At 43.3% G+C, this 12321-nt stretch overlaps 1 pseudogene; it reads right to left on the bottom strand.

The window, feature by feature from the left end:
• Positions 1 to 9139: 9139 nt before the first annotated feature.
• Positions 9140 to 9755, bottom strand: LOC108799991 (annotated as a pseudogene).
• Between the last annotated feature and the right edge of the window lie 2566 nt (positions 9756 to 12321).

Raw genomic sequence — 12321 nt, 5'->3', positions numbered from 1 at the left:
CTTCCCTGCAACACTAAGGCCTCATTCACACTGCTTAGAGTTGGCCCATACACATCCGTGCGGGTGCAGGTGTCCGTGCTCGGATGCAGATAGGATCCATCCTGTCTGCGTATTAGTATGGACATCCGCACCCGTGCAAATGTGCAGTTCAGTTGAGCGTACAGCTGCGTCCTCCCATAGAGAAGAACAGGCTGCTGCGTACAAATCACACGCAGCAGCCTTTTCTTTCCAGGGAACGGCCCGATACGTCCGTGCACGTCCCACGGATCTGTACGGGCCGACTTTAAGCAGTGTGAATGATGCCTAATAGCGCAATCTGTCAGAAGCTGTATCCAGTGACTTGACAGGTTATGCAAAATGTCTTGAACAGGAAGAGGGGGAACAAATTTAGAATGGGGGGGGGGTGCCAAGTTTAGTCTTGCCCAGGGCAGCACGAAACCTAAATACACCGCTGCTCCTCGGTCGCTCTATAGCGGCAGCGGCTGATTTTGAACTGACACGGCGATCGCTGCTGCTGAAGGAGTAGAATCAGTGCCGCACTGTAGCTGTCCTCACTCCAGTGTTCTATCGAAAGCTCACTGCACAGAGCTCCATTGTTTCTGAGCACCAGAGGTAGTTAGAGATCTCAATGAGTTGGAGCTTTCGATAGAACACCGGATCCTGCAGCTTCCTCCGCCCACCTCGGCTGCCATAGGCTGGGAGGAAGAATGCAGAGCTGCTACTGGCTGGAAGGACAGCACGGGAGAAGCAGGACACCTGGGACATGGAGGATACATTGCTTTTTTCTGCATCACACTGCATCACACCACTGGCCTCTGCACTCTGCATTGTTACTGATCTCTGTTCTCTGTGTCACACCACTGACCTGGCGGAGTTAAGGGCGGGGCACGGTAGGGGTCAGGTGGGGCGACTGGTGGCGAGTAACTCTTAAGGCCTGGCTAGTAGCTCAGGACTTGAAATTTTGAGCCCTGATCTAGAAGATTGGGGAATATTAGAAATGTTGTCAAGTATAACTGAATGGGACTTCTTAGAATCTCTACCAACTCTTTTATTAGGCCTAACATTATTTTTTAACGGTCTGTGGCTTCATGTGAGAGGAGCTTTTCAAAGCTAAAACGTATAAAGAACTATTCGCATTCTAATATGGGGCAGTCAAGGCTTTGGGATCTTACAATGTTATCCATTGAAAGTGAATTGGCAAAGAGCATCACTTTTGATGAAGTCAATAACTATTCTGCTGCTTTGAAAGCCAGGAAAGCAAAGTTCTGATTTGTGTTGAGATGTTCACTAAAAGCTGACATGCTAGTGTATTGGTATCCTTAATTTTATGGCATTAAGTCTATATTTCATATTTTAATTATTCTTAGTATTATTAAAGTTTATTATTATTATTATTACTAGTAGTAGTTTTATTATGTAAAGTGTTATTTAAAGTTTATTATTAGTATTTATTAGTATTTAAAGTGTTATTATTTATTATCATTATTATTATTATTTAAAGTGTTTTGTTGTTGTTGTATTATTATTAGTATTATTAAGGATTTATGTAAACAATGTTAAAAGCAAAGAAAAACAGAGCGCCTCCATCGTGTAAAAGATCATTTATTCAAACGGCAACACAGCTGAAAATGTAATCACAAGAAGGGACGATCGATACAAGCATGTAAGATGATGCAAAGGGAATCACTGGCAGCGGGAGTCTCACAGAATGAAACCGGTCAAATATCCTCTGCCCTGTGAGTGCCCCTGAAACGCGTAGACTGTTCGAACTCACAGGGGCGCCTCCATTATACAATATGTAAATAAAGTGAGTGTGGCGGTAGAACGATTTATAAAGTTGATACCACATATTGGCCACAAAGTTTATTTAAAGCTGTAACTGATACATTAGAATACCACCAACTTGACCTTCTGAATTGTAGAGGTCAGGTCATTATGCTAGCAACATAGATGGCCCTTTTTTTGTGAGTATCAGTCCATAGCATTGCATAAGAATCGTTTTTAGCTGATAGAGACTCACTCAGATATATAGATCTATATATCTATAGATCTATATATCTGAGTGAGTCTCTATCAGCTAAAAACGATTCTTATGCAATGCTATGGACTGATACTCATCTGATACCTGCATACCTAATTGCCTACCTATTCATATGTGAACTCTGCATTACTGTTGCTCTAAGTGATACCTGCATAACCATTGCCTACCAAACCATATGTGAACTTTGCATTACTATTGCTCCAAGTGATACCTGCATAAAGCTCATTACTATACCCATACTTGCACGGCACTCTGCATAGATTCTGTGACATTCCTGCAGGTGATACTCACCTGCACTCACTTCCACCTTCATAGGAGTTAAGCTCCACACCTACTCCACCACTGCCCTAAGGGGGGTGTTGGGGGTACGCTAGTTTGACCTCCCCCCACTAATTAGGAAGTAGGTGCATGATGTTGTTAATTCCTAACTCTCCGTGTTGAGGGAGAGAGCTGCGTGTTGAGGGAGAGAGCTGCCAGGAATTCATATTGAGTAGCCTATAAGCCCACACAGCTCCCGATCAGTGCGTAGCTCCCCTATGCTACATATCTCTGACAAACGAACTATGAGCGTTACATATTAGTGGAACCCCCATGGATCCAGCAGAGCTTGGCGGACATGTAGTGACTCTGTCACAGAGGGTTGAGACCCTCACAGAGACTGTGCAGACTCTCCGATTAGAGAATCAGACTTTGCGGGATCTTGTGACACGTCCCTAGGACAATCCACGAGGTGGACCTGAACTGAAGGCGAGTCCTCCGGAATTGTTCTCAGGAGACCGGAAACAGTTTCAGGAATTATTGAACGCATGCAAGTCAATGTGTAAATTATGTCCTAGAACTTATTTAACAGATCGGACAAAGGTACTCACTATGATTTCATACCTCGGGGGAGCCCAGGGCATGGGCTAACACCTATTTGGAGAAGGAGGACCCAGTCCTGGACTCCTTCCCTCAGTTCCTTGAAACAATGGCCCTCCTGTACGAGGACCATAGCAAGCAGTTAACTGCAGAAACCGCGATATGAAGCCTAAAACAAGGAAGAAGGCCTGTTGAAGACTTCATCGCTGAATACACACGTTGGGCTCGGGAGACTGAGTGGAACGACCTCACTCTCAGGAATCAGTTCCGGCTCGGTCTTTCAGATGCTCTTAAAGACGAATTAGCAAGAGGTGAGATGCCTCCCACACTTGATGCCCTCATGCAAAGAGCCACCACTATCGACCAGCGGTTGCGGGAACGGAGAGCTGAGCGGGTCTCTGGAATCATCCCTTCACCTAGGCAACCCAATCCGGCCCCCACAGAAGAAAGGATGGAAATACAAGCTCTTTGTGGTCCCCTAACAGAAAGGGAGAAATCCAAGAGACGCTCCCTCAACCTCTGTCTATACTGTGCCTCTGCAGATCACATGGTTGAAGGATGCCCAGAAGGTAAGAGACTTTTTCTTTGCAAATTAGGTAGTTCTCACTACAGAACCAGTGGTTACTTTTACACCTTTCACCCTACAGTGGGACCAAAACAGAATTACTGTTGATGTGATGATAGACACGGGAGCCTGCGGGAATGTTATCGATGTGCATCTTATTGAGTGAAATAAAATTCCCCATATTGAAAAGTATTATCCAATGTCAGTGAGTTTTATTGATGGCACCACATCGGCCTCCGGCCCTGTGCACAGGCACACCCAGCCACTACTAGTGACGTGTGGAAAAAAAAAATCACACCAAATTCCTTTCTTTTGACATCTTACCATTACCACTTTTTCCCATAATCCTAGGGTTGCCTTGGCTTAAACTACACCAGCCAACCCTCCTATGGGAACAGGGAAACATAGGGTTAGACTTGAAGTATTGCTTGCAGACATGCTATCCCTCTAACCTTTTCATGCATGTGGGTGGGAACCAAGTTCCACCTCACTACCAGGAATTATCCGATGTTTTCAGTTCCAAATTGGCAGAGATGTTACCGCCTCACAGGCCATACAACTGCCCCATAGACCTACTCCTGGGCTGTGCTATACCCACGGGAAGGATCTACCCTTTGGCTCAACCAGAACTGGTTCACCTCAAACAATACTTAGAAGAGAACCTAAAAAAAGGATTCATACGACCCTCAACTTCCCCGGCAGACGCCGGGATTTTCTTTGTGAGGAATAAGGATGCCAGCCTACGCCCTATCATAGGTAATATGGGGCACTTAACAAAGTCACAATTAAAAATCAATACCCTCTGTCACTCATATCAGAACTTATAGAAAGACTTAGGACGTCCACAATTTACACTAAACTGGATCTTAGAGGCGCTTACAACCTGATTCGAATCAGGGTCAGGGGACGAATGGAAAACCGCCTTCTGCACTCTTTACGGACTGTTTGAGGACACAGTAATGCCTTTTGGACTGTGCAACGCACTTGCAACCTTCCAAAACTTCATAAATTATATGTTCAGGGACTTGCTAGATGTCTGTGTCATCATATACCTAGACGATATACTAGTATACTCTGACAACCTTCAAGATCATAGAAAACACATGTGTTAGGTTTTAGCAAGACTGACGGCCCACTGCCTATACGTAAAACTGGAAAAATGTGTGTTTGAGACGACTTCCTGGGGTATATAATCTCCCCAGAAGGAATTCAAATGAATCAAAGATCGATTGTTTACAAAATTGGCCAATGCCGAACTCCAGGTAGGCCCTGCAGAGATTCTTGGGTTTCTCAAATTTCGACAGAAAGTTCATTAGAAACTTTTCCGCTACTACTAAACCCCTTACAAAGATTAACCAGTTCCAAGACAAGATTCATCTGGTCCAAAGAAGCCTTCAAATTGTTGAAAGACCGGTCTTGAAAGAAGGGCTTGATGCACTCACCAAGCCCTTGCCAAAGGATCATCACAGTTTTCTTTGAGAGAAACTAAATGTCATATAGCAATGCATATGCTGATGAGAAGTGGTGTTGGAAATGCAACAGCATATACTTGAGCTGTAGATGGTGCTGTAGTGCAATGTTACTCTCTATCAGCATGCCTGTAAAGCGGCAGGTGTGGTTACAGTGGCTGGTGTGGATCTCAGCTTCGGATGCCTATATATCTATGGGTTCAGTGTAGTAGTTCACTTAACACAGGCAGGTAGCAGTAAGGTTGGAAGACCCAGATCAGAGTTAGAAAGCAAGTGGCTTTATTTAGCATAGGTTATACACAGTCAAGACTGGGAGCAACTGGTATTAACTGATAAGCATTGGCAGTTCACAGTAATATGCTATAGTAGTATAAGGATACTTGCGGTGAGTAGATCTGGGGTGTGTTGCAGGTGTTCCCTGTGGAGCTGGCTCAAGGGAGATCTCTCTGTGAGTGGGCTGACCGAGGGCAGGGCCGTGGAGAGGCAGCCTTGGCTGAGGGGCTCTGTCCGGCCCAATAGAGTGTGAGGCAAGATGGGGCTCTGTCCGGCCCAATAGAGTGGGAGCACGAGGGGCTCTGTCCGGCCCAATAGAGTGGTGGCAGGATGGGGCTCTGTCCGGCCCAATAGTGCGGTCTGCTGCGGGAGGTATTTGCCTGGTGTCAGGCTCCTAGCACGAACGCCAGGCAAATTACTCCTGCGGTTTAAATAGAAAAAAGGGGGAGGAGTCTGGTGACGTCACTGTTTGCGACGTCACGAACTCCGACAGAGCAGCCTGTATTGCCGGAAACCGGAGGAAAGGTAGGAACGTTACAATGCCTATCTATGGTACACAAGTCTTCTTTTGTATGCTGTATTCTGATGTAATCTTATTCTAAGCTAGTGGAATTGAATTCAGCATTTCTGAAGATCTCAGTGCCTTATCTAAAAACATAACTAACAAGTCCCAGGTCATCACCTGTTTATAAAGATATCATGTAAGCCACCTTGGAATGGTGAGAGGTTAAGGCTGTAATTTGAAGTAGATTTTGCACCGATTAAGAAAGTCCCATTTAAGCCTTATGCTCTCCAGAGTAACAAAAAGGAGGTGGATGAAGGGAGTTGGCTTCAGTGGTGCATGCAGAGGTGGCAGAAGCATAACACAGCTGGTCAGGTCACTTAAGGAAGCTTGCAGATGGTCTAGGTGGCAGTCCAGGTTCTGTGTATATTATAGCAGGAGGCCTTGTATGGCTTGCTCTGTTTGCTTGCTGGAAAACGGATCTCCAGTAGACAGCATGATCTGTGGTGAATGGAGGGTTATGACGCTTACCTGAATATGCCCACTTTCCCTGAGGGTGGAGTCTAAGGGATTGTTGGTGTTCTATCAGGTCATGGGAGTGTGGGCTTAGCTGCAAGCTACCATCAGGTTACACAACAGGTACTCACAGATGAGGGAAGAGGTGGTTGCTTAAATACTGTAGTAATTAGGACGCAAGGTAGCACTGAAAGGGAGGAGCACTGGTGGCAAAGTAAGTTGGCTGTGCTGGTAACTGAATTGGCACAGGGGAATGTAATGTAGACAGGATTATGCAATACACTTACACCGTCTCCTGTACACTGTGTATGCTAGGAGTGCAACAGTCGGGGAATGCAAGATACAGCAAAGTAAAGAGGCTAGGAATGTTTAACACACAGCACAGCGTGATGGCATTCAGGAAAACATTCCCCCAGTAAGGTATGCCCCTCTCCCCTCCTTAACTAAAGTAAACTCCTCTCCAATGAAAATTCCCCCCCAGCAAAATTATCACTCTAGAAGAAACCACAATCCCTCACTTCTGCCCCTTTTGTCCATTATTCTCCTCTGCATACTCTCACCCAATGTTCTTCTCTGCACTATTAGTAAATAAAAGTAATTCACCGGCACACACTTGAAGGGTGTTTAAAATATTGATTAGAGATGCACCGATATATCGGCCGAAAATGGCACTTTTGGCATAATGCTGGGTGCTGCTAAGTGTTCCAGCGGGAAGGAGAGAAAGTGACAAACGGACGAGCGCTGCAGGACGAGAGTGCTGTGAGCGGCTGGCGTCTCTCCTCCCACACCGCTCAGCCGCCTATCACAGTCCGGCAGAGTGGTCTGTGGGCGGAGACAGCCAGCACTGTCACAGGAGGCCGAGCTCTCCTCCCCGCACCGCTCGATCAGCCTCCTGTGATAGCGTGTCAGAGAGGAGAGCAAGCACAAACACTCAGCGATGATCGCTGAGTGTTTGTAGATAATTGAGGACATGGTATGTGTACTACATCCTCAATTATGAATGAATGGGAGTGATCTGCATCACCTCATGTACATTCATAGTTGTGGTTATAGTAAACATACCATGTCCTCATGTTATCAATGAACAGGAACACTCATTCTTTGTGTCCTCTTTGTGTCTTTGTGTCCTCAATCTCTCTGTCCACTTTGTGTCCTCAATCTCTTTTTCTATTTTAAAAGGGAAACATCAGGGGTCTGTTTAGACCCCCCAATATTTCCCAGAAGCCCCTAAAAGCAATGTAAAAAATAAAAAACATTTAATAAAAAAGTAAAAAGTTTATAAAAAATAAATAAAAATAAAATTAAGATTTTAAAAAATGTAAAATAAAAAACATTTTCGGTTTCGGCCTGGAAATTTTTTTTCTTTCAGTTTTGTTTCGGTTTTTAAAATTTCCATTTCGGTGCACCTCTAGTATTAATATGTTTATTTAATACCCAATGTCACATACTGTCATACGGTATAAATACCACCGTATTGCAGTATGTGACATTGGGTATTGAATAAACATATCAATACTTTAAAAACACTTCAAGTGTGTGCCGGTGAATTACTTTTATGTACTATTAGTGTTTTGCATGGTGCCATCCGTGTGGTCACCTGGGCACCACATATACCTTGTGGTTTTGAGACCGTGGCAGTGCGAATGGGATTTGGACTTTGGTATCACAGCACTGTCATCCACAACCAGAAAAAAAAACCTCAAAAGCCACCACACACACTTGTGTAAATGTATGGTTCATCATTGCGGCACCTGGAAAGGAAAATATGCCCCATTTGTTGTCTTATAATATGTTATTCTGTAGTTGGAGAATAATTTTAACTCTATACCTGTTTCCAGAGTGCCGAGTTGAAGAGTGTGTAATATGATCAGAACATTTATCAGGGGGCTGAGGTACCACCTCTTTTAACTTTATATTAACTATATGTGATGAATCCTTTTTAGGTATGATGGAGAATGCCCAGCATCCATTTATTATAGTGAAGCAACTTAGGGCAGAGTAAAAGGGTAATTCTTGACAAAACCATGGTACATATATAGTTGGTTCCTTTACACTGAACGTGCACTTCTGACAAAGTCGCCTGTTCAATAATAAAAATGGGTTTTTGTTTTCTCCGGTTCGGACACATACTCTAAAAATCATTGCCAGACCCAAGCCTGATTCATTCCAAATCTCCTCCTCACCTCTTTGTTCTTGGGGTGTCTCTGTCCAAGTCCATAATGGGATTCAGAAGTCAGCAGTTGTCCTCAAAGTTGACATAAGTGTGTGTGTGTGTGTGTGTGCGTGTGTGTGTATTTACACAAATATATAGTGTTTGCATTTCCTATTTTACATAGTTTCCATTTTCTTCTAAAGTCTGTAAGAAAGTCGCTGGTCTGTGATCAGTATTGGCAATAATTGCGGCTTTATTGCATTCAACATATTTTTTTTTTTAATCAACAGGGTAAATTTTCCCTTTTTAAACAAACAAATTATAGAAGAAACTCAAGAGTAACATAAATAAAAAGGCCTACTTCACCGTAGGAGGCTAGCTAACAGTAGTGTCCCTCACTACATCCTACTGGAGCGGCTATTCCAGCTTCCAGTATAAATGAACAAAAAACACAGTCCAATACATAGTTTTTTTTAGCCAGACCTTATCCTACAGACATTCAAACGCTCTCCAGTCTGTATGCATCCATTCAATCCAGCATGGATCTAGCTCTGTCTCCCCCTCAGTCACTATCAGGTACAGGCTAATTAATAGAGAGGAGGTGTACCTGTTGGGGCAAGGCTCACCTCCTTCCTAGCCAGGGAAAGCTGCCCTTTTCAACCACTCACTGACATACACAGAGTTGCATACCCTGTCACAAGTCATATTTAAAAGACAATAAATAGTGTTGATACAATATAAAACAATTTGTTGTTTATAGTGTTTATTGTTGAGATACAACAGCTTTCATTTTAGTCATTGTCGCCTGCAGAGCTTTATGGATTTCCTGATTCCTTAAAGTATAAATGATGGGGTTTACCATCGGAGTCACTGAAAAGTATGCAAAGGACAACCCTTTGTAAAGATTGAGATAATGGCTACTCCTCGGCAGCACAAATAAGCAAAAAATTGCAGTGTAATATATGGTCACTACTAGGAGGTGCAAGCTGCAGGTGGAGAAGGCTTTCTGCCTTCCCTCCGACGTCTGTATCTTGAGGATTGAGACTATAATGAATAAGTAGGACAGAACAATCAGTAAGAACGGTAAAATGGTCAATGTAATACTGATCACTAGGCCTAATAAAACAATAGGCGCTATATCAGAGCATGCAAGGGAAATATAAGGGACAGAAAAAATGGTCGATGGTCAGTGGGCCACAAAATTGAAGATTAATTACATAGTAAAATACAACTATGTGGAATAGAACTGAAATGAACCAAAACCCATTTATTAAATACAAGCAGAGTCTATTGTGTATGAGGGCTGAATACCTGAGAGGCTTACAAATAGCCAAATATCTGTCGTATGACATCAGAGTGAGCAGCAAAATCTCAACCATTGTTATGCATCCAGATACACAAAACTGGATAGAACAGCCAAGGCGGGAGTTGACCCCTCTTCCCAATAGCATGTGTTTCAGTATCAGGGGCACCAGGTCTGTTGTATAGAAACATTCGCAGAATAGCAAATTCCCGATCAGGATGTACATGGGACAATGGAGATGAGGACTTATACATACCAAGAATATTATCAGGATGTTTTCAATGCAAGTAACTGTGTACAGGATCAGTAAGAGAAGGAAGAGAGGGATTCTGTAGTCTGTGAGGTTCTCAAATCCAACAATCAGGACTTCATCTTTAAGTGTTAGATTTTTCTGAAGTTCCATCCCTGAAAAGAATTAGCACACAGTAATTACTAGGAAAAGCAATCACGACCCAACAGGGATTCAGCAAAGCAATGCACACCGGAGGCTAATCCTAAATGGCCAAAACCAGGTCCCTTCAATATTCCCAGAAAAGCCTCTGAGTTTTCTGGAAGACTCTTATGCTCTAATAATGCACATGTGTCAAACTCAAGGCCCTGGGGCTGAATCCGGCCCACCAGGCCATTTCCTAGACTTCTACTTTCAGATCTAGGTATTAAGTTATTACTAAAACCAGTAAAAATCGAATGCAGAGACAATTTTGATAAAGATTAGATACATTTTTATAGTCTTACAGATACCTTTGAGGGCAACCATATTGTTGATGCGGCCCATGATTAAATTGAGTTTGACACCCCTGCACTAATGGATTTCTCCAGGTGCACAGAGGAACATACAGGGGCCCATTGTAGACCCTAAGAAGCACTTGTTATCTAGCTTACAAAATAATTATCAAGAATCAGGACATGCTAGAGTATTGGCAGCATCAGAACTCAATCTGCCATGGACAGTCTTAGGGCTTGCCAACACGGAGGTAACACCTGGGTCTGGTCATAGGCGGCATTCGGACATACATGGGCTACATTAGCATCCGGAAACACTGGGACAGGACACCAATGCGGCACTTGAACTTCTCAACAACAAAATGGATGCACAAACAATTACTTTTAAAGAAGGAATAAGGCTGTGTGAGTGGCTGAAGCTTTCCTGTTTCCTTCACTGATACAAACATAGAAGAAAACATAGAAGGATGGAGAGTGTGGAGCAGGGCGGAGAATGTCCATCCTCCACTCTGCTCCATGTGAACACTGAAACAGGAATACACAAGAGAGACAGCACAGTACTGGTCCAAAAGAGGAAAGATAAAGATGGGACTTTTGAGGTGCCAATTGACAATTCCAAGACAGTATGAGAATAAAAATGTTATTTGATTAAATAATGATTAAACATGATGTAAAAATCCATACGTGAAAGCCGGCTAATTAGATATCTCCTAGACAGACTAACCCCACTCATAAAATTAGATCAATAATTGCATGATTCATTGATTGTAAATAGTATGGTATGATTAGAAAATACACATGATTAGTTTGCAAATAATGAGAGTGGAGGTGTCGTAGAGTTTCTCGACATTTCGCGCTGGAGGGCTCTTCCTCAGGAGATGGAGAATATCCACCGCTGCCTCCCTCGTTCGCTAAGGACCCAGCACGACCTGAGAACGGGAGAGGCCTCCAATGCTGCTCGCTCCTTCACAGGTCCCGGCATACAGCACAGCCGCCCCAGAATGGAGAATAGTTACAACGTTATATCTGCTTCCAGGGTGGCGAGTTGATGAGTGTGTAATGGGATCAGAACCTTATCAGGGGGCTGAGACACCACCACTTTTAAGTATGTGTGATTGGATACCTTTTAGGTATGATGGATAATGCCCAGCTCCATTTACTAGAGTAGAGCCCATTTAGGACAGAGTAAAAGGTTAATTATTGACAAAACTTGGGTGCGTATACAGTAGTTGGTTCCTTGTGTGACTGTGGGGCTGCTGTGCTGTATGCTGAGGCTTGTGAAGGAGCGAGCAGCATTTGAGGCCTCTCCCGTTCTAGGGTCGTGCTGGGCCCTTAGCGAACGAGGGAGGCAGCGGTGGATATTCTCAATCTCCTGAGGAAGTGCCCTCCAGCACGTCGAGAAACTCTACGACACCTCCACTCTCATTATTTGCAAACTAATCATGTGTATTTTCTAATCATGTCATACTATTTACAATCAATCAATCATGCAATTATTGATCTAATTTTATGAGTGGAGTTAGTCTGTCTAGGAGATATCTAATTAGCTTTCGCATATGAATGTTTACATCATTTTTAATCATTATTTAATAAAATAACTTGTATTTATTCTCATACTGTCTTGCAATTGTCAATTGGCACCTCAAAAGCCCCATCTTTCCTCTTTTTGACCAGTACTACTTTCAGGGGTGTGGTGCCTTATACTCCTGGTCTGAGCCATCAATTTAATTATACGAGAGACAGCACAGTACTGTTCTCAAAGCCCTGTATTGGGGGCGGCAGGTTCAATTAAGGGAATATGTCACCTCCAAATGCTATCACACAGGGGCTTGTTATCTCTTGTGTGATAGCAATACATTTAAGTGAAAAAAATAAATAAATTTGAAAATGTATAAAAAATAAATAATAAAATAAATAAG

Source organism: Nanorana parkeri, unplaced genomic scaffold (genome assembly GCF_000935625.1).
Source record: "Nanorana parkeri isolate BGI_ZX_2015 unplaced genomic scaffold, ASM93562v1 scaffold1875, whole genome shotgun sequence".
Taxonomy (NCBI): Eukaryota; Metazoa; Chordata; class Amphibia; order Anura; family Dicroglossidae; genus Nanorana; species Nanorana parkeri.
The sequence above is the reverse complement of the archived record's forward strand: the minus strand, read 5'-3'. Positions and strand labels throughout refer to the sequence as shown.